Source organism: Myotis davidii, unplaced genomic scaffold, assembly GCF_000327345.1.
Source record: "Myotis davidii unplaced genomic scaffold, ASM32734v1 scaffold6, whole genome shotgun sequence".
NCBI classification, from domain to species: Eukaryota; Metazoa; Chordata; class Mammalia; order Chiroptera; family Vespertilionidae; genus Myotis; species Myotis davidii.
This window is the reverse complement of record NW_006383011.1, coordinates 7,183,538-7,205,297: the sequence shown is the minus strand read 5'-3', so window position 1 is coordinate 7,205,297 and position 21,760 is coordinate 7,183,538. Positions and strand designations below refer to the sequence as shown.

Genomic DNA, 21,760 nt, shown 5'->3' with positions numbered 1-21,760 from the left:
AAGCTTCCCATATTCTTTAGATAAAACATAATTTAACATCTTAAACATCTCACCTGAACATACATGGTGATGACATGTTGCCCAGGAAAGATCTGGAATATCATGGCCAAAGCATGCTTGCCATCCGCATCCAGGATAGGTACTGAGTAAATTAGCTATGCCAAACATGGCATGATGCTTTGAGTCAAATGAGACTGTCACATTCCTAATACTCATTTCCCCTCAAACTAGACAAACTGTTTCATAAGGGATTTTTTAAATGCTTATGTTTCATAGTGAAATTCCTACAGATTTGGGATACTAATGTTTTAGCCACATACCATGTTGGAGTTCCTCCAGAGTGCATGTGTGCTCCTTCCTGAAAAGCAGAAAGCAAACTACCAATCAAAAGACTAGTTACAGGTTGTGGGCCGAGATCAGATTGGTGATCTTTGCTGGCCTAGTGCCCAGCACAGTGTCCTGTACACTGACACGCTCAGAAAATGCTACTGGGGCCATTCAAGCCTTCCATGTTCCAACGAGGAGCCTCCCTTGAGGACATGACATTTGCTCAACCTAGAGCAGGAAGGAAGGCAGTAGTATGGACAGTCTTCAATTAGCCAGAAGATTTTAATCTGCTTTGCAGAACTAATCAAATGGTTGTGCTTCCCCAGCGTTCATGTGAATTGCACCCTAGCTGGAGGTTAACGGACTAAACAATAGAGCGGCAATTAAGTGGATGTAAATGAACGTGATAGGCTAATTCTCACAAGGAGAACATCAATGTGTCAGTGTCAATGCTCCAGTGTCGTCAATAAAAGAGGAATTGACTGGATGAAGAAGGGAATGTGGAGCAATTCTGTGAGAAGGTATGCGCTTCAACTTGACTAGCTGAGAAATTCTTCGGATGTAGTCAGGAGGAATAAAAATAAGTAATGACAACAGTTCTCTTCTGTATATCCTCTTGTGGGAGGGTAAGAAAGAAAACACCACAATAAATACATTCAAGGTATTACACCTCATGGTGTACCTAACTATGAAATAGACTGTTGGATATGGAATTGAGTGAAACACAAATCTACTTACAACAGGGGGAAGGACAGTTTCATGACCTGGGAAGCTGAGAATTCAACAGCAGACAAACTTCCCTGGACTTTTTTACATTTGTAAGTAGGGACTGATTGACAGGATAAGCAGGCTGCAGAATTTTATTGCTGCAGGGTTTTAGCATCGCCTAGAAAGACAGAGGTTGTGGGGCAAAAGGAAAACTAGGTTTTGCTTACATTCTTCAGCATTTTGATGCTTTTGGGGAAACTCCACTTGTGTAGAAGCGGGTGTGGGGCTTGGAGGGAATGTGAAATCAGCAAAAGTTTCTGGAAATTCCTTCCAATGAACACATCTGCAAACATGATGTGAGCTGTTTGAAAGAGTGGGATTGCAATGAATGTGATGACGATAGCCTGATGCCCTGCTCCCTGCTCCCCGGGGCATCCCAAAGCTAGGTAAGGGAAAGTTCTGTGTCCAGTGTTCTGACAGGGGGAGAGTCACAATCTGCCTTTTCACATAAATCTTTGGAGGACATCCCTGGGTGTATTAGCTCCCTGATCACAGATGGACATATCATAGATAGGCCTGATTACTGTCATATGCATAGTCTGTCAAAAATCAAACGATGGAGGAGGAAAGTAGACAAGATGTGTAAATGAAGGAAGACAATGACAATACAAATTATGGGATAAAAAGTCTTCTTTTGAATAATAGTTTCTCAAAGGGCAACTGAAGCATTAGAGTAAATCACTGGAAATTGAGCAAGATGAATAGATTGGTAGATTGAGAGAATGAATTTAAAAAATATGGAAAGGAAAGGTGGATACTATCGATAGTCTTTTTTAGAGTATACTCAGAAGATTTTTAAAAAGCATAATTAGAGAAATCAAAGTTTTGTTGAAGCCCAGAGGACCCAAAATTATTTATCAATATACAAATCATGTTATATAAACAATGAGGTTGAAATAAAGCTATACATCAGTGACTTTCAACCGTTTTCATCTCATGGTATACATAAACTAATCACTAAAATTATATGGCACATGAAAAACTAATATTTTTGGCCTATTTGACAAAAAAAGTATAATTTTGGTTCATTCACACTGACCATCTGTTGTTGTGTTGGCTATTGTAATTTTTTATTGGACAGTTTAATGGAAAGAGGTCAGTGCCCCTGACTAAAAAGTCAGGTATTGCAGGTTTAACAAATTCTTGCAGCCCTCCTTTGAAAATTGCTGCTGCATAAGAATGAAGTGGTTGTATATTTTTTGTTTTTAGCCTTTCTGTTACTTTTTAAAATTGTTTAACAGAAATCCATAAGTTCTCATGTCTGCCAGGATCAAACTTATGACTTTGTTCACTTATATAAATAAATTTTATTGAGAAAATTTGAACTTGAACAATCAAATTTTAAGGAGTTAATACAAATCTAAATTTAGTTAAATTAGTTGTATAGCTGACCTATATTGGTCTCCCTGCCCTATCCTTTTGTGGACAAAGCCACAGAAAATGTGAAAGCAATATTAATGACATCTTATTTAGCAGACTTAGATAGAAATATTACAAATATTACATATTAGCAATTTCTTTCCAATAAAACAAGAGATGAAACAATGATGATGAATAGCATATTGGAGTATCATGCCTCAGTGATTTAAATGGAATCAGACTTTTTTCATACACACAATCTTTGAGGTATTAAAGCATCTGATCTGTATGTTTAATTGATGACTAATGTTACACCTACACATGGGTTGGCAGGAAGGAAGACAAGAGAATGCAAAATGAAAAGGTCAAGCAGTTTCATAAATTATTTGCCAGAAAGTTTAACACATCCATATACTGTAAAATACTAGAATCATTCTTATGAGCAGAAAATGTGAACACACAAAGAAGTATGGGTAACACGCTCTGGAAAACAAACAACATGCATTTGTAAAAGGAAGGAAGATAGAGGCCTAAATTTGACTTCATTGAGATAGGTTACTGGTTTCATCTATAGGTGGAAGGCAGTGCCTTAGATATACCTGATATTATACAACAAATGTGCAGTTCAAGGAAATATTAATCTAGTTGGCTATTATTTACGCAGATATATTTACCATGATAAAAATAATTTTTTTCTCTGTATAAATTAGGTAAAACTGTATATGTATTATGCTAAACGTGAAGTAGGAGGCAAGCTAGAAAACTTTACGCCCTCCTCTTTTAAGTCAAAGAAATACCAGCTCAAGTGATCAACTTGTAACCATGTTCCTGATAAAATTATTAAAACGACAAAAGGGGTGAGAAAAGGTTTTAAATAAATTTTGTTTTCTGATCCCCTATAAGCACTAAAAAACATAGCATCAAATGTACAGCATGATGACTATAATACAAATAAGAAATTGAATACTGGCAATACTCTGAGTAGCTTTCAGGTGCTCTCATCACACATACAAAATGATAGCTATGTGAGGAAAAGATATGCTAATTAGCTTAACCATAGTCATCATTTCACTATATATATGCATATCAAGTCATCATGTTTTTAACCCTAAATATATGCATTTTATTAAACAAAAGCCTATATAATAAAAGAGTAATATGCAAATCGACTGAATGGTGGAAACACCAGTCACTATGGCGCGCACTGACCACCAGGGGGCAGATGCTCAATGCAGGAGCTGCCCTCTGGTGGTCAGTGTGCTCCCACAGGGGAAGCGCCACTCAGCCAGAAGCCAGGCTTATGACTGGTGAGCCCAGCAGCGGTGGCGGGAGTCTCTCCTGCCTCCAAGGCAGTTCTGAGGAACAGCCAGCTGGGCTCACAGCTGGCGAGCGCAGAGCGTAGCAGTGGTGGCAGAAGCCTTTCCCACCTCCACTGCAGGTGGACAGTAAGGAGCAAGGGGTCCTGGACTGTGAGAGGGATGTCTGACTGCCAGCTTAGGCCCGATCCCCGGCAGGTGGACATTCCCTGAGGAGTCCCTGACTGCGAGAGGGCATAGGCCAGGCTGATGGAACTCCCCCCTCCACCAGTGCACGAATCTTGTGCATTGGGCCTCTAGTCAAATAATAAAAGAGACCATGGTCTCTCTTGGCTCTAATATACTTCTCTTAATTTCTGAAATTTAGTAACATCCATAGGGACTCAGTAGGGACAAGAAGGGAAGTTAAACTTATCCTAATTTTATTGGAGGAGATAAGATGGTTTGCTTACCTGAATTTATACAGTTATAATGGATGGGAAAAGAGATTGAAATTAGGTTTCATAGCATCTGATTCTTCAAAAAGGTGTATATGCTCTTAGCTTTTGGCCAGAACAAAGCAAAACCTCTTGTATGGTGGATCAAACTTGTACGAACTCTTTTCATTGTGTCAGGAATTACTCTAGATACTTGATGTGCATCATCCTGTTTCATGGAAACAATAAGTCAATAATTTCAATGTTATTATTAAAATAATATTATAACTTCAATGTTATTTATAAATAAGTAAACTGTTCCTTAGAGAGGAGAGGGGGCTAATTAGTGCTCTCTCAGCCCGTGAACAGTGAGGCCAGGATTACAATAGGTGGACTGCCCACTGTGAAGTCTACAGTGGTACTATGTATTCATGTTGGGACAGAAATCATTGCATTAATATTATTGTACTAATTTTAAGATCCATCATTCATAAGTGGCCCCTCCACAGAGTTCTTGTCATTTGAAGTATTTTAGGTATTAAAGAGAACAATTTTATCATGGCTGAAAGTGGACATTAATATTTATCTTTTTTGGTCCAAATTTCAATTCTTATGTTAAATACCAAAAATATAAAGGAGAGAAGGAAAAGAAAGAAAGGAGAGGAGAAAGGAAGGGAGGGAGGGAGGGAGGGAGGGAGAGGGAGAGTGTGTGTGTGTGTGAGAGAGAGAGAGCGAGAGAGAACTCCTAGGGTAAAATCTGTGGCCATTATAAATGTTTTTTAAAAACTGTTTCTAGATATCAAAAGACATGGCATTTCCTAACAATGGTGTAAGATATATGCAATGTATGTATATTTAAGGAAAATGAATCAGAATTGACTGCAGTATGTAGCCATCAATGCCAAACACTAATCTATGCAATCTTTGATCTTTATCAAAGATGATGTGATTAGACAAATTATTAAGGATAAAATTATTAAAATGGATGGGCTGGCCATTTTGAAAGCCATTCTCTCCACATGGGCCCATGCCATGTGCATACATAAAATGGTTTTTCTAGGTGCAAAATGCACTTGTAGGATTTGTTGTGGATTTGAACTATTTTACCCCAAGTTCCATACATGTCTTTCTGTTTAGCCTCTAAAATGTTAACAGAGTTAAGTCATCTGGAATACAAATCCCCAGGCATAGACCGGTCATTCTAGCCAGTGGACAGGTAGTCAGTATGTATGCAGGTAGGCATTCACCACTCCTAGTCATGGTATCAGCTTAGCAGGAGAAACCTGGCCTCTTCTAGGAGTCCCAGGATTCGGTATTTGCTACTACATACCAGTTGCTGACTTCTCTGTGAAGTTAATGAGAAATGACAAGTTGCTTTTTTTTTTGCCTCAGTGTATAGAAACCACTAAGCACACTTTCTATTATCAGGAGATTAACTTCTGACATATTTCAACATACAAGTAGACATACACAAGCTTGATATGAAGCAGGGATTTAATACATATCCTATGTGTACAGCAATGCACACACACTCACTCAGGGTGAAATAAACAGAATTGAACTTTTACATTTGTCTAGGTCCATACATTCTATTAAAGTGAACAAATTGAAGGTAGAAGCTTTCAGAACAACATCTACGTCTCAGAAACATGAGAGACTTGTTAGCAATATGGTATAGGATGAAAAATGCGGTCACAGTATTAATAAGATACTAGAGTAAGAGACAGTGGCTACAACCATCCTCCACCACCCACTGCCTGCACCCAGCTTCCCTCCATACCCCACAGTGATCTTCATTAGCTTTGTCCTGACAATTTGACCTTACTGAGCTGCACTATGCCCAGTTCCGACAACCACATAAAACCCACCAACAAATAGGGAACTAGTGGCATCTTTTCAGATTTAGGATCATGTTCAAGCTTATGAATCAGATTTTTCTATGTGTGGACATGACAACTATGGAAAACTATAATTTAGGACATAGTCTCTTTATCCTTTTATGTAGAATTCAACTTTAATGTGATGCAAATGACAGTAGGAAATACATTCAGTGAATGTTAAAGCCTTCCCATTAGAAATTCTGTGTGCATGCTACATTCTAATTCATGTACAGTCAAAACCCTGATAAAATCACACTGCTGATTTGACTGCTGCACTTATCGTATTAATGAGGATACTTTATGCCTTTTGAAAATTGGGATATGGTCCATTATGTGATTGTAAATGATGTGATTGTATCACATAAATTTGTTATTCAATCCCACCCCTCCCTCCAGTCAGCTCCATATATAAGAGGATTCATTGGTGAGCCAGAACTGCGACTGGAAAACTGAACTGCAAATTAGATTCTTCTCATTTTTGCCTTTATTGCCATTTATAAAAAAGAATATAATAAGCATGTGAATACATATATGAATATCTATATCTGTTTATTTCTTCTTCTTCTTCTTCTTCTTCTTCTTCTTCTTCTTCTTCTTCTTCTTCTTCTTCTTCTTCTTCTTCTTCTTCTTCATTTCCCTCAAAACCACAGCACCAAGGAAGTCAAAATGAAAGAAAGTAGAAGATGGGCCTGAGACTCTGGGGTATGTCATGTTTGCCCCTACAGCTACCACAGCTCCCCTTGCTTCTTGGCCAATCCCGGATTGGCTATTGCACAGAAATCGTCCCTTCTCCACTCTTGCACCTGGTGAGAGGTTTGAGAACTGTTGTTGGCTAAGGTTTCCTGATTTTGAGTTGCATTTGCATTCCTAAAAATACCTGTTCCTCGTTCTATTTCTTTTTCTCTCTTGCCTGCCTAATTAGTCATCATTTGCTCCCAGGAGCGCCCAGTGGGAGTGATCTTAAAACACAGTTGCAGGAGTCCTTTGGCTTCTTTCTGCCCTTGAGCCTTCTGTTTCTGAATCTGTGGCATAGATGTCTACCTTGATCAAGGTCAAGAGCTACTTTTTCTCATCCTGTTCATTACTGGAGACACAAACATCTCATCTGGCATCAAGATCTTCAAAGTTCATGCCAAAACCGGTTTGGCTCGGTGGATAGAGCATCGGCCTGCAGACTAAAGGGTCACAGGTTCAATTCTGTCAAGGGCATATGCCTCGGTTTCGGGCACATCCCCAGTGGGAGGTGTGCAGGAGGCAGCTGGTCGATGTTTCTCTCTCATTGATGTTTCTAACTCTCTATCCCTCTCCCTTCCTCTCTGTAAAAAAAATCAATGAAAATATTCTTTTTAAAAAAAGATCTTCAAAGTTTCCACAGAACAAGTTAGATCACCTCCAACAGAAGTGGTTTCAGGACTCTCCAATTAAAACAAAGGAGGGGACCACTGCCCATTTGGCTGAGTAGCTCTCATAGTCCCGGAGGGCTACACACTTAATTGCCTCTTTAATGATGGCCCCTAGTCTTAACAGTGATTATCAGAGAAAGCCCACAGACAGAGGTGCTTTCTGTCCACCCAAGACATAGCAATTGTCAACTACTGCCTGTACTTCTGTGTTTCTTAAAGATTATCTTTGGTTTGATATTCCTTAGTACATGTAGGCTGGATTATTTTTTTCCTTTATTCCTTCAAAATATTATCTTTTGTTGCTGGTTACTTAGAGGAAGTGACAATGTCCTTCGCAATGGATCACACTCTGGAGCAAAGTCCTCAGAGTTTGGAAATACAAATGCCCATGTTCTTGATACCCACCTGACAATCTCACATTTTGGACTCTTGTTCTTGTGCACCTTGGACCCTGGCCTTCAAGCTTTGTCAAGCTCTGTGTTTTCTCAGAGCTCAGCTGTTGTGAATGAAATTGTTATTGTTGTTCAGGTCTTTCTCAGTCCTGTTTTAACATAAAAAATATATAGTACATGTGTTCCCTCTCTTTACCCCATCCCAAAAGACAGAGAGGTGCCTTTAGCTTATTTCAGATTCAAGGCCAATAAGAACTTTATACAATTTTGAACAAAGCTTGCTACATCCTAATCTCTGCAAATCCACTTGGTTCTCTTCACTTCTCCCCTTACTAATCAGTTCTACAGAGCAGTACCCTGCTCAGTACTGCTATACACACTGCATTTGTATGTTTCTATTACTGAATGGCTTTTTCTATATTTTTGCTTTATCTTGCATTCAGTTACTCACAGCTTGGTCTGTAGAATAGGATACCATCACTGCCTACATTTAGACAACAGCACCTGTCATTTTGCTTCATATATTTCATTTCCACCTCTTTCAGGAGAAAACTCATTTGAGAAATCTTGGCTCTGCCTATGGGAAGGGATCATTTACCTTCTTTCATTCTGGCTAAAATTTATCTCCTCACTCCCTTTGTTAATAAAAACAACAACACTTGCGTATATCTTCTCAAGTCCTATTAGTTGACTCAATTGCCTAATTGTTGTAGTTTTAAGAAAGACCAAGTCATTTTCTTACTTTCAATCATTGTTGGTCTATTTTATGTGCTCCACAATGCCACATTCACAAGTCTGCTTAGTTTCTTCAGAATATCTTTCTGTTTCACTCTGATGTGCTGCATCATAGATGTAGTGCATTTCCCTCCCATGCATAGGAAATACGGTTACCCAGTCCCCCTGTGAAAGAACAGAGAGGAAGACATTAGGCCTGGCAATATTTCTGTGGTTGGTTTTAGTCTTTGGACTCTATATCTGTGATGGAAGCAGCCTAGCATACTTAACTCTTGATGAATTTGCCCTGATTTTTCTTCCCTCTTGTCTTTTCTAGTGTGTCGTTTCTTAGAGTACATTTTCTTACATAAGATGGATCTCTCCTTTTCTCTCTTGACAATGCTGAGTAAATCAGGGTGTGGAATATTACCCATGCAACCGGCTCTCTGAGAGGCATTGCTGGCTGAAACCATGCTGTTTCTATGCCATTCTGTACCCAACGGTGGATAATAACAGAATTGATTTTACCTGAGGAAAGACAAAGGGACCTCAGGGCTGTTTTCTGCATTATTTGGTTCTCGGGTTATTCTGCTCTTGAATGCTAAGATCTCTCACTGAAATATTGGGTCATATTTAGCTTCCTTAGGGCATTGGGCTCTTGCTGTTCTGTGCCCCTGTGTGTGCTGCCCAATTATAACATGGGTAACTTTGTGATTTCAAGTCCTCGTGAGCACCTTCTTCTTTTTCTCAACTTTTTTATTAAGAAAGTAGATTTTGCCCTAGCTGGTCTGGCTCAGTGGATACAGCATCAGCCTAGGGCCAAAAGGGTCCCGGGTTTGATTATGGCCAAAGGCATGTACCTCGGTTACAGGCTCCTCCCCGCCCTAGGCCCTGGTCAGCGGACATGCAGGAGGCAACCAAGCAATCAATGTTTCCCATGTAGAAACTGAGGCATAGGGAGAGGTTATGTTACTTGTTGTAGCCACAGTTGGTAAGTGGCAGATCCAACATTCAAACCAGGTGACATTGGCTCCTTGGCCTTCACTTTTATTGTTGAAAGTATTACAGATGTTCCCTTTAGCCTCCTCGCCCCCCCTCCCCCACACACTACTTACCCTCTTACCTTCTCCCTTCTCCCCAGGCCTTCCCCAGCTATTGTCTGTCCATGGGCTATGCATATATACATATAAGTTCATTGGTGAATTCCTGCTCCCCACCTCCCTTCCCTCTGAAATACATCAGTCTGTTACATGCTTCAACATCTGTGGATCTTTTTTGTTCATCAGTTTATTTTGTTCATTAGATTCCACATATAAGTGAGATCATGTGTTACTTGTCTTTCTCTGACTGGCCTGTTTTATTTAGTATAATATTCTCCACGTGCCTCCATGCCGTCTCGAAGGGTAAGAGATCCTTCGTTTTTACAGCTGCATAGTATTCCATTGTGTAAATGTGCCACAGTTTTTTAATCCACTCATCTACTGATGGGCATTTGGGCTCTCTCTAAATCTTTTAGCTATTGTAAATAACACTTGCTAAACACTTCCTATATTTTTTCTCATTTCATTCTATAGTTGCATACTGTCAAGACCCTAATATCACAGAACAGGGAATACCCTGACACACACACACACACACACACACACACACACACACACACACATTCCAGACTGAATACTAGTAAGTGGAGAGGACAAGCTCCTAGTTCATTAGGCAATATTCCACTCCAGTAAATATCAAACCTCCAAGAAAGTTAAATACTGCACTTTCTACCTCATTGAGGGAAAAATCTATGACCTCTCGCGTAGTGAACATCATGTCAGCAAGATCTTTTATAATAATTTAAGGAAGTTTTGATGATACAATATGAAATTGAAATTATTTCATTCTTAATACCTTAATTGTGATTCTTTCAACTACATTACCCCTAAATGTTACAACAACCTAACAAGTTATCTAGAATAATGTAGATAATTCAGGGAAGTTAAAAACACACATTGAGTGTTGCCTTTAAAAAAACTTGAGTATATTTGTTATATGATTTCTTGCATTATTACTTTTAATTTACATCCCTGTCTCATTCTTTGATTTCTGTTGATGATGCTCATTGAAGCTTTTATGAAAGTCAGAAGATACACATTTGCTGAGGGTGAATTGGGAACATGCAGAGAGAGAATCAACCGGAAATCTCAGATTTTGACTGTGCCTAGAATGTGCACTACCAGATGTGTCCCAGGGCTAATCTTCATAACCAGGCCTAAGTGTTTTCAAAGGAAGGTAGTGAATGCTCACACCAACTTTCTGCGACTGCTGACTTTGGGTCAGCTTCTTTAGTTCCCTGGCCCCGAACTGCCACAAATGTGCTGGAGCAACCTACATACATACAAAGAATGTATTGGAACTCCTGAAATGTCCAAATTCCAAGGAATATTGGACTTTACATTTTATATATTACCTGTTACTTGCTGAAGATAGCTTGTTGCTTGTTCATACAGAATTAAGAATGGCGAATGGACTATTCTGTTGATCTTGCACAAGTATTATTCATTGGATTGTGAATAAGCATCAAATTGGTGGTCAGGAATTACAAATTAATACAAGTTTTGCATAAATATAATAAAACTTTTGGGGTCCTCCAAAGAATTCTTTACATCTAGCTCTTGCACCAACGAAGTCTTCACCGTTGGATCAATATATCAAATCAAGAATGAGTGGAACCCCAAAGTCACACCATCCTATCAAAATAATTATCTTTAATTAATATAATTATTGATCATGCAGTAGAAGTCACTGCCTAGATGATATAAGGTTTTTAGAATTTCGTGGGCATGCTTTACAACTTAATTATGTTTCCCTAGGAGATTATAACATAATTCAATTTATTTTCCCCATGTGTTTCATCAATCACTATGTGAATAGAAGGAATATCAGAATCCCATCTCTACGTCAATCCCGCACAGTTTAGACCAGTCATTTCAGTGGTACCAGCTGATTGGAAGACGGGGTCCCTCCCACCCGAGGGCGGTATGTGTTCTGTTGGTTTTGTAATAAGCGTGAACAGGCTAACAGCCAAAGCCTGTGATCACTGTGATTCAGCGTTGGTAGCAAACCAAATGTAGGCCTGTGTGCAATTCCCTCTTAGATGTGTAAGGAGCTGTGTTCTTCTTTGGGCCTTGGTTTTCTTATCCAAGAGAGCAGGTGGCATCGAGGCTTCCTTCCTCTTGTAAAGCTCCGTGTTCCAGTGTTGCTTGTGATTCATTCAGCTCTCATGACTCACAGGGAATCTTGTTCAAATGCAGATTCTGATTCAGTAGCTCTAGGTGGGGCCTGGGCTCCTGCCTATCTAACAAGCTCCCAGCCGGTGCCAGTGCTCCTGGTCTGCAACCTCACATTTTAGCAAGGATGCAAATGATGCACAGAGACAAATGGGGGAAGATGAGCTCTTCGCCTTTCCGTGGTGACGTTTCCATTTGCTTCCCTCCCGGGGCTACAATTCCCGACTTTCTTCTGCAGACCTGTGCGGGGCACCACGCAGAAAGGGGGCTTTGGGGAGACCGAGAGCGTCCTTCTAGCAGAGTATAGATGCCTCCTCCAAGGAAGAAACCACGGAGCTGAACAGGAAAGCGGTGTGCCTCTAATGTCAGCCATCCCCAGCCTGCTGAAATATGAAATAAATGAGGTGGAGTTTAATTTTAGGGTCTACAAATTTGTAATGCGTTCGTCATTCCTGTTGCCATTTTCCATGGCAGGCGGAGGCTGACAGACATGTTTTGTGAGAAGAGCGGCACCGGGGCTCTGGTTTAATGAAGCACTCGCATCCTCTCACGTCCCTCCTCTAATCTCCACCAGCAGGGATGAGAAAGAGATGCCCCTCCTAGTAGAGGTTTTCACTGCTGGCCATGTGCCTCTCTGGCTTTCCTGGAGGCAGGCTCTGGGGAATTTTCTCAGCTGGACCTCAGGCTGGCTTCCAGCAGAGGGCGCACTGCCCCAATGCCCCGACCCCAGAGCCCTTTCTCCTCTCTCGAGCTGACTTCTTTTCCCCCGCGGGGCTGGATAGGGCCATGGGAGGGTCCGAAGTGGGCTCAGGAGATGAGAGGAAGACTATTTGAAGGGAGAAAAATCAAATCAAATCGTTTCAAATGTGAATCAGTGGCTTTTAAAACGGAAGGTCTATTTGGCGACTGTCAACAGGCAGCTTTTCATAATTCTCAGCTGTTACAAGATTATGTTCCCTTTCTTAAGGCTCCTCTCAGCCTTGCCCTGTCCAGCATTTGAATCTTTCACTTTAATGGGCACTAAGTAAGAATTACATAAAGAATTTCAGTAATTCTCCCTGGACAGATAATGAAGCAGGGAGAAGTCTCTAGAACTGTTACTCTTTCTGCCTCTTACAGACAAGTGCTTCCACAGATCCCAAGGAAAGAGGCCACGTTTATACATATACATAAATGATGATGTGTGGTTTAGCAATTTTTCTCAGTAACAAACGACCTCCTTAACGAGCTGAAATAGTGAAATTAAAACGCACCTTTTTGTGGCCCACTGGCACGTGAACTCTACTCTCCGTTCCTTCGACCTTGCTCAGGAAATGAATTCCCTGTACCTTCACAGGGGCTCGAATGTGTTGATTCCAAGTTTTCCAAATTTTCTGTGCCTCCGTAAATCACAGGGGCATGACCCAGCCCAGTCATTCATTACAACATTCTTTTCTTTTCTTTCTATGTTTTTTAACAGCTTCTGTTTTTCCTCATTCTTGATGGATTCTACCACAAACTTCAGCTAGAGTGAGTGCAGACGACCATAACCTAACTCTCACATAGAGGGTATTTTATTAAGTCCAGCAGTTAAAAATGTACAACGTTCCTTGTAATAATCCATTCATTCTGTTCTCCCTTGATTCTTGGAGTAAGCCTGCACAATTATTCAAATCCCAGCTTTTAGCTATAGCGTACACCTCGCCATGGGGCTGTGCCTCTGTAATCTTGCTTTGGTCTTGCATGTCAAATGGAATTAACTCCCCTAAGAAAAGTGTGCGAAGACAACCCAAAGTGTCTAATCCTGCTGCTGTCTTAAATTTCTGAAACTCTGAGCTGTCATCTTTTTCTATTGCTTTGTTGAAGTTCTCACTTATGCTTCAGTCCATCCAAAGCTGAAGTTTAAGAAAATTTGCATTTTTATATATTTTTTCAGTGATGCTCTCCCTTGGCCCTTTCACATGTTCTCTTTGTAGAAGGATTTTTTTTTCCCCCTTCAGATTCCAAGACCATTTTATACACAGTGGAATTTCAACAAGAGGTGGATTCACTTTTTTTTTTATTCTGAGAGTACACAAGTTGAAACATACACAGCACTAGTTGAAGATTCGCAAGCCCAATTTAGACAGATGGAAGTGAGGGGCTGTGTGTGTGTGTGTGTGTGTGTGTGTGTGTGTGTGTGTGTGTGAATGTTTCTCTGAGTATTGTATGAGAGGGGAGAAGAAATAATGATATCATTATTACTATACCTTAACCACTCAACCTAGCTAATCACAAAAACTAATTTTGTCTCAATTGAACCTCAAACTGCATCATCTCCCTCATGAATAAAAATGCTTGATGAAATGAGCTTGGTTAGTCTACTTGTATGTTGTATTAAGAGTAAATTAGTTTGATGAGTAATTTCATACGCTTTCTTCCTTCTGTAGGGGGCATACCATTTAAAAATGCTGAGATTCGCCTCTTCCTTCTCCAGCAAATCCTGAACTCCGTTTACCACCTCCTGCAATTCCTAGACATGCGGAAGCTGGAAGAATACTCAGTATCTGGAACACAAAGCAAGCACTTGATATTTGTCGAATTCCTTTCCTGAGTAAGATCAGCTTATTCTATCTTTCTTAGTGACTTACCCTTTCGCCTCAATTTACAAATTATATCATTCCGTCTGGAAATGAAAGCTGCCCAGGTTTTAGTAAACTTCCCTCACGGCCTGTGTTTTCAGCCTGATAATTATACGTGGTGCCTGTTTTTAAATCACCAGCTATTCAGCATTGTGGGTTTTTTGAGGTGTCTTGACTAAGTGAGATGTGGAAGGATAAAATTGTAACTTAGTGCGGTGGGTATTTAATAAGTGGTAAACCGCCGCGTTTTCCATGCAAAAGTTAATTAAGGCCACTCGCTGACCGGGCTTGTGCAGAAAACATGTTCATGGTTTAGCCATGGAAACAGTCACAACAACGCTCAGCTAAAAATAATGGCCTTAAGAGACATTTTCTCTGCTCATTCCTGCATGTTTATTGTTTTTTTCTAATAAAGGGATTGTCACATTTCTGAGGAAATACCCAGTCACACCAGCTTCTTTCCAGACTTGGAAGTTTTCCTTATGCCTGGCCAGTGGGAATTAAAATGGGGAGTGATGGGAGGGGACAGCCCTAGGACCAAATTGCATTTTTAATGCTGCGTGCAAGAATGTCTCTTATAAAGTAATCATCCATTGTGTTCTCTCAAATCTCTTTGCCTAGTTAATAATGGCCTTTAATATGTGGATGCAACTAGTTCGGGCACAAGATTAAGTTAACTCTCTAGTATCAAATAGTTTATTTTATCAAAATAGGGTTTGAGTTTGTTGGAGAGCTTGCCTTTGTTGACAGACAATATAATCTGAGTTATGTTTCCATGTGCGCATTGTTTCTTCAGGATGAGAGTGCTGGAATAAGACGATATATTTTATTATACAATATATTACTTTGACTAATAGGATTGAAAGTGCACATTAAATATAAATGTCCTTTCCGCATCTGGATGGTGAAGGCAGGTTGTCCTATCCAATATATTAATGCTATTCTAGGATCCAGTGATATCCAGTGCAGCTGAAATGGGTGAGAGCAATGTATCAGGCAGAAGGGATAAAGGTGTAACCAACGAAAACTAGTATCAAGGAGGCCAAAGGGATGCTGGGGCTTTGTTAGGCTATTGATTTCATGTTGTTTTTTAATGGAACAGTGAGAATTCTGTTCGAAATCACTCCGGTAATGGTCACACTGTAATCTTGGTCCATAAGTCCTTCCATTTAATTTTAAACTATCTTACTGGTATTGGAGTGTATTAAGGCCAGGTACTACAAGAATGCATCCCCTACCTTCCCATCCATCCTTATTCAGTGAAAATCTCTAGGCACAGCTCCAGCAGAATTTTGAGCTCAAATGAAGAGTTTATCCATGGCAGGACTTGGTAGAAGAAAAATGGCACAATGGGACATATACTCTTCCCACCTTCCAAGATCTATACCTCCTGTCTTGCATATGCCATCCTATAACCAAGTAGAGATCGTATTACAGTATGAGAAACATAAAAATGCAGGTCTAAATGTAAAACTTCTCCCCATGTATCCTGGCCACATCTGCATCAGTGTATTCTAGACAAACTGCCCTGAAGTTGCCATCCCCACAAATTCTCACCACAGCTCCTTTAACCTAAGATGAGCTGACAAACATCAATCTCTGCCAGTCATAGTTGGGTTTTCAGGCTCCATTTTTCTCATTGGCTACTTCAAATGAATACCTGTTGTTGCTAGTGTGTTCCTCCTCCTTCCCACTCTCATTTTTGTTATTTGTTCTAATTTAATTGGAAATGCCCAGCCTCTGACTGCAATCAGGTGAGGAAGCTCGGGAGACTTCCAGCAAGAGCAAGTCTCCTGAAAAGGGTCTTTTGGACACAACAGAATGAGCCTTTATTTATCATCTCAGGGATAACAAAACCGGGAGAGAGCAAGACGCTGCAATGGCTGTCCTTTCAAGAGACAGCTAACTTGGTGAAACACCCCTGTCCCCAGGGGACGAACAGACCGCCCCTTGGCTCAAAGTCTTCCTGCTGTCCCAGGCTGCTGGCTCTGCAGCCAACAAAAGCAAGGCTAACGTAACAAGCAGAGAAAGTGTCAATAGGAACCCTCTCCAGGAGCCTAGCTTTTGGAAGTGCACTGGATTTGGAGTTCATACAAAGGCTTTGGGAAGTTTTCACTGGCCATGGCCACATACCTACCATTGTAACTTCCTTCTGTGAAATGGAATGTGTGGCTTATTTCTTTCACAATTCCTTAGGGCAGTGGTTGGCAAACCGTGGCTCAGCAAACCGCAGCTCGCGAGCCACATGCAGCTCTTTGGCCCCTTGAGTGTGGCTCTTCCACAAACTACCACGTGTGGCTGATCATGTACAGTGCGACTGAAACTTCGTGGCCCATGCGCAGAAGTCGGTATTTTGTGGAAGAGCCGGTATTTTGTGGGAGAGCCACACTCAAGGGGCCAAAGAGCCGCATGTGGCTCACGAGTCACGGTTTGCCAACCACAGCCTTAGGGAATGGCCTCAGTTTCCCCGTGCACCAAATGAAGATGGTTGGAAACGAATGAACATTGGATTTTGCAAAGAGCCATCCAGGTTTAAATGCTAGCTTATGAGCCAAGGACATTACTCTCTCTCTAACCCTCAGTTTCTTCATTGATAAAAAGGAAAACAATATTTCCCTTCCTGATTGTGGTGATCAAATGAAGTACAGAGATGTATTGTTGAGAAAAATATCAAAACATTTATGCCAATGTAATATTTGGTGTGTAGAGCTAATGACACCACAGATGCCAATGTGCATGAAAAACAGAAAGGATATAGAAATACAAGACATTATTATCATTTTCAAAATATTAGGTCATTTATCTCCACAACAGGAAGGGAGGGGGGGGGTGATCCTTACTTTCAAATTCCAGCCTGGACCTACCACATCCAGAGGTTGTTCTGCGAAGAGGAGAAGGTTCACGTCCGCCCCTCTACACCTTAGAAATGTAGCAAAACAACTCGGTGAGAGACGATGGAAGGCAGCATCCCCAGGTTCCTTCATGTCAGAGTTATTACAGATAAGCAATTATCTTGCATAGTTCATCTTCATGTGTTGTGAGTTTCTGGGGAAGGTGGAGAAAAAGTCAAAAGTTCGTGATAGTCTGCGGTTTGGTTATTTATTACAAGGGAGAAGTAGATGGAGTGGGAAATGGACAGCTCTAACCTAACGGGCTAACAGGCCATAGCCAGTATGTGATGTTTCCAGGATGTGGAGACATTAGATTTCTATGGTGAGTTAGCCAGGTGGGTTTTTGGTCAATGCAGGTGCTTCATTCTGCCGCATGTCTGCCTAGGACCGGTGTGTCTAAAGACATGATGAGTCTTATTAGGAAGCAGAGGAAGAATTAAAGGGACCATCAACTCTGTGGCCCAAACTTGTTTGTGCTCTTTATCACTAGCATTTAACCCAGGGATTGGCTTTGTTGAACGTTGCCTGATTGAAAATAGTTGTGGAAGACTGTGATCATGCCATGTTTTTAAAAGGTAATACTCCATTCCCTTAAACCAATTCAGAACCCCTCACAGTGCCCTAGACAGAGTGAACACTCTCACTTTGTGGTAGCAAAACAAACTTGCCAGATATTTGACACTTGCCCTTAAAGTGGAAGGCCCTGGAAGTGCTGACGTCTAGGGGATGGGCAGCAGACAATGGGGCGTGTGTCTGGCAGCCTGTGGAGTAACCCGAGCCATTGAACATTTTTCCTCTGTGAGGGGAGGTGTGGCAGTGCTCTGAGGTCCAGACAACAGTCTGCATTGCCTGGCATCCGGGAATTTCCCGGGAGCTTTTGTAACACACATCACACACCTATTTGCGTGGGGGCCTGGGGAGTAAAGAGGCAGATAATAGAAGCTACCTAAGCTCTGTAAGCTTCTGGGTCCTCATCTGTGAAATGGGCTAGAGCTTTCTGAGTCTCAGAACTGTGAGAAATTAATGAGATCATGTAGAAGAAGCCTTATTCCGGGTGTCTAGCTCAGAGGAGGCACAGGACAGAAAGGAGCAATACTTATTAGGAGGAAGCATATAACTCGTGTCTTTGGAAAGGGGCCTGTCCCTCTCCCTGCCTCCTCCTCCAAGCCTTTGAGGCATTTCTGTAGTAATTGGCTGCTAGGGCTCAGCATCTATCTGTAGAGAAATACATTTTTGTAAAAGGGCTCTGAGGTGGTGGTGTGAGGCGTTTATTAGTGATCTAAGGCAACATACGCTGCCTCTGGTGTTTATTGACGGTTTCTAGCTGGAGGCTCAGAACTGCACAGGCACTAGCGGGTGAGTTACTGTTGGTTGCTACTCTCTGGACCAGCAGGGACTGGCGAGCTCGTGGAGGACAGAGTGCCTTGCATCAATCAACACTGACCCCTCTGGCTGAATATGTACGGACATAAAGAGGCTCCCAAATTAGCCTCTGTTCTCCTTAGCTGGATGAATGAAGATGAAATGCAATCCCTGGAGTGGGAGAAAATGTGTGTGTGGAGGCCTGAGCCATATTCTGGAAATTCAGGCCCATCCCCTCCTGTGTGCAAAACAAATCTGAAATGCTTGTATTTTCTTCAGGCCTATTAAAGTATATATGTTTAATAAATTGACGTCATAGGAGATGAGGGAAGGAATGGAAGATGTGGGAAAAGAAGAGAATGAACAGGGGGAATAATACCCAGAACTACTTGTTTGATGAATGAATTGAAATGGATCAGTGTGGCTTGGGACTAACTCCAACATTTTTCCAAAGTGAGTAATGATGAAATGGACTAATGCTTTGGGCAGAGATGTGTAAGGTGTGGTAATAGCCAACTGATCAATTTTTTAAAAAATATATTTTATTGGTTTTTACAGAGAGGAAGGGAGAAGGATGGAGAGTTAGAAACATCGATGAGAGAGAAACATCGATTAGCTGCCTCCTGCACACCCCCTACTGGGGATGTGCCCACAACCAAGGTACATGCCTTTGACCGGAATCGAACCTGGGACTCTTCAGTCTGCAGGCCTACGCTCTGTTCACTGAGCCAAACTGGTTAGGGTATTTATTTATTTATTTATTTATTTAATTTCAGAGAGGAAGGGAAAGGGAGAAAGAGAGAAACATCAATGATGAGAGAGAATCATTGATTGGCTGCCTCTTGCATGTACCTCACCGGGGATCAAACCCATAACCCAGGCATGTGCCCTTGACTGGAATCAAACCAGGACCCTTCAGTCCACAGGCCGACACTCTATCCACTGAGCCAAACCGGCTAGGGCGAATTTTTAATACTCCGTAGTATTATGTGATTTAAAAAATCATGTGATTTTAAATCATGTGATTTAAAAAATGTCCTTTGAATATTAATTTACCTAAGAATGCCAGAGATCTGGCAAACACACAAAGGAGTCAGAAATCATGTGAAAGTTGCCCTTCCAGGATTTGGTGAGGGAGCCTTACACATAAGGCTCTTGTTTTTTAAAAATTTTCCTGTATATCCAGGGATTCTTTCCCTCCTCCCTAGTTGTAATTTCTCTTTTGATCCAAAAAGGGAGGAAAAAGGCCTCTCCAGTGAAAGCACAGGTATGCCTCCTCACATCTCCTAGGTTTTCTATAGGGTCCCATGGCTTTCATTTCAATGCTCCTTTGAGAGCCGTTAGTATTAAAAATGCTGCTGAGGTCCCTAACGGTTTGGCTCAGTGGATAGAGCATCGGCCTGTGGACTGAAGGGTCCCGGGTTCAATTCTGGTCAAGGGCATGTGCCTGGGTTGCGGGCACATCCCCAGAAGGGGGTGTGCAGGAGGCAGCTGATCGCTGTTTCTCTCTCATCGATGTTTCTGACTCTCTATCCCTCTCCCTTCCTCTCTGTAAAAAATCAATAAAATATATTTTAACAAAAATGCTGGTGAGGAAATAGTAAGCCCATGAACTCCTCACTCCGTGTGAACACATCTTTGCTTGCTTTCTACAAGGCTTAAGACCTGTGCATTAAATACTGTTCCAGGTGGGTATGTGACAGATCCCCACCCAGGTGTGTGGAGTCTTCCCAGAGCCAACTAAGCCAGAAAGTATGAATAACTCAATGCAAACCGAACCCTTTTTCTGCAAACCCACCCCTGTTTCTGCCGAAGCCAGTCCAGAAGCTTGGTTTGCATCTGTTCATGCACAAGTAGGTCACCACACACACACACACACACACACACACACACACACACGCACACGCACACACACTTGAACGATGAAGAGCTATGAGAAGTATTCCTTTTTCAGAGTGAACACAACCTCTCAGGATTATCTTCCTTCAAGGGACAGATTGTGAACCTTAGAGGCTTGTGGTGCCTGGATACACTTGAGGATTCCCTTCTTCTTAATATTAACAATTAGCACTTACGTGGCCCTTAGTAAGTGCCAGATGCTATAGTACACACTTCACATATATTGATGCCTTTTAGATCCCTATGAAATAGGTCCTATCACAATCCCTGTTTACAATGAGAACTTAAAGGCAAAAAAGGTCAAGGGACTTGTCCCAGGCGTCTCCAAGGGGTAGAGCTAGGGTCCGAATCTGCCCTCCTCACCATGATTACTCTGCCCTGGGCTCACACTGGGGAGCCTGGAAGGAAAAGGTGGACTCTTTGCCAATAAATTGTGTCGCTTTCATTCTGGGGAGAGGCTTCTAAAGCAGTCCCGATATGGAGAGCTTACTTAGAATGCCCCCTTCTTCTGCGTCTCTAGGTTCTCTCACTCAAACAAACTCTAGAATCAGGCTCCATATTTAAAGAGTTTTCCTAATAATGACTCACCTCTAGAACAGCCCTTAACAACATAGATTCAGGAGGTGGCCTCGGGATTCACTCCTCTGAGACCAGTAGCTCCAAGGTCCCTCTGTTTATTGGAGTGGTTCTTGCTCTTAGCAGCGAACAACACAGAAAAATGTCAACCTGAAGGGGTGTGCCATGTTGCTACATTAACTTTGCAAAATTGTGAGCATTCCGGAATGCCAGGCAGTGCCTCCACTTGCTTCTGTTTGCAAATTTACTTAGAAAGGACCTTTGACATTCATGTTACACAAAGATACAATCTAGTTTCTCCTCTTGTGTCTCTTCCCCTTCACTCCCACCTCCCACCTCCCCCTCCTCCCACCACCAATACCACCATGCATTTTGAAAGTCCTTTAAAGTTTTCAAAGTGCTTTCATATATATACTCCATTCTTTATGTCAGGTCAGGGCAACATTTTATTGCATTTGGCCAAAAGGCCATTTTGAAACTTCAAGAGAAAAAAAGGTCATACAACATGGTCTTTGAAAAAAAAAGGGGGGGGATTAAAACAGAAAAACAAACAAACATTAAAGTTAGAAAGGATTTATGAGT

The 21,760-nt window shown here is 41.4% G+C and overlaps 1 long non-coding RNA gene across 2 annotated transcripts in view; it reads left to right on the top strand.

Moving 5' to 3' along the window:
• Positions 1–21,760, top strand: part of LOC102766899 — a 352,974-nt gene that overhangs the window by 322,849 nt on the left and 8,365 nt on the right. For both annotated transcript variants that reach the window (XR_436464.2, XR_436463.2), the window contains exon 4: positions 14,259–14,422. This is a non-coding gene — a long non-coding RNA (uncharacterized LOC102766899). The remainder of the gene's footprint in view (positions 1–14,258; positions 14,423–21,760) is intronic.